Below are 2091 nucleotides of genomic sequence, written 5' to 3' on the forward strand. Positions count from 1 at the left end.
GATCTAGAATCAAGTCACTTTCCAAATCAAGATTGTGGATCAAATTCATCTACAACACATCTGCTTTTCTGCTCTTAAGCTCGCTAACCACTTCCCTGGTGTTGCTAATGGTTAACTTCTTGGCACGATGAACGAGGTAGATCTAGGTCCAAAATTGTTGGTGGAAGAAAAATTTGTGCAAATTCTACCATGTTTTGGAAACTTCATGAATTCAATTCTGGCTGACAGGAGTTAATGGACATTGCATACTGCAGCGAATTTATTGGTGTATTTAATGCCTGTGCTTTTCTTTTTTCAAGTTGCAGACTATTATGATGATTATGGATGGTTTAACTGTTGGATAGGCGCTCTCAAGGTGCTGTTGTTGTTTTTTTTAATTTGTCGGTTTGTGTATATGTTTTCTTCATGTTCTGTATATCATCAGAGCAATAAATGACTGGAAGACAAAAGTTGTGTTGTTTTTAGTGAGCTTGTTTTAATTGCGTGTGTGTGTTTGTGGTATTTAGATCTATATCTGTCGATTTTCTTTTTTACTTCTCGTTTGTGTTTGTGTGGGTGTTTATCTCACAACTCAGTATCATATCAACACCTTATATTCTCTCTCTTTCTCTCAAAAATACCTACTAAAGCATATCAACGCATTTCATTCTCTCTCTCTCTCTTTCTCACTCTGTCTGTCTCTGTCTCTCTGTCTGTCTGTCTGTCTGTCTCTCTCTCTCTCTCTCTCTCTCTCTCTCTCTCTCTCTCTCTCTCTCTCTTTTACTCTGACAATTAGCTGAAATGGGCGTTTAACCCAAACGACATCAGAATGTACTTGGAGTAAAAGCATGTTAATCGTGGTTGTGGCCCTTGGAACACCAGCTGCTTAGACGTCGTGCCTGTACAATGTACATTAGTTTGTATTGGGAGCGCACAAGAAACCCTTATTTTCTGTGCTGGTTATTCAGGTGTGAGTGTGAATCTTTGAAAGGATATCACTTATTTATGGACTTATACCCCCTAAGAGTATCGTGGAAGGAAAAGAAATCAAATGAGGTAGTGCTTGATGAAGCCCACGTGGGACGCTCAATGTTAAAAACAATCAGGAGACGACAAATGCAGTTTTTGGGACACATAAGTAGACTTAAGGGTCTTGAACACCTAGCTCTCACTGGCAAACTTGAGGGCAGGGGAAGGCCCAGAAACACATACTTGGGTAACCTAAACAAATGGGTGACGGGGAAAGATCAGGGAGACGTAGCTTTTTTGAGAGCATCCGAGCAGAGGAATGAATGGAGAGACATGATCGCCGATGTCTGTCGCAGATCTGGCACTGGGTGATGATGACCCCCTTGAGATGAAAAGCTCGTGTGTGGGTGGTTGGCGGGCGCTCTGGTGTGGTTTGCTTCTTCTTTCCTATCAAACATCTACCGTCCTTATCTCCCCTCGTTCTTTTTTATGTTTTGTTACTCTCTTGTAACACCTAAATCTTCTGGCGCTCATATGACCTTATTATGCAGTTGCGAGGGACGTAAAACCTCTACTAAAGCTAAAAAAAGCTCATGTGACTTCACAATACATGTAACACTCTAGGGCGGCCTGTTCTGCCCCATGCACCATGCCAATCCTACTCGGCACATAAACCACAACCGCATTGGCGACTGAGGAGTAAATTACTTTTACTTGATTAATCCTCGCGCGCGTGCATAACGTATGGTATTGTTTCAACGCACATTATAAAATGGCGGGGTAATGTTAGAGCAGTGCTTGCCAACCTGGCGATATTGCCTACACGTGGGTGTTTTTGGTTACTTTTGGTGGGTGGAGGGTGTTATTTTCTTCTGCGCTTGGAAACACATGTAGGTGGGCGATACAAACATTTTAGCCGTACTAAGAATATGGCTAAAGTGGACGCTGATTATTATAACACAGCAGACAAGCACTCTTTTAGAGAAAAGACCTCTGATTTAACGCCCGTAGTCCATCTTCGATAGGACGCGGATGTTTAGAGGGGCGCCACTGACAGATTGCTCATTTTTACTACTAAATCTGAAAAAGGATGAAGTTGTTTAAATCTAACAGTATAGTCTTTTTTTTTTTTTTTTACTCTAA

This window comes from Aplysia californica, unplaced genomic scaffold (genome assembly GCF_000002075.1).
Source record: "Aplysia californica isolate F4 #8 unplaced genomic scaffold, AplCal3.0 scaffold00822, whole genome shotgun sequence".
Lineage (NCBI taxonomy): Eukaryota > Metazoa > Mollusca > Gastropoda > Aplysiida > Aplysiidae > Aplysia > Aplysia californica.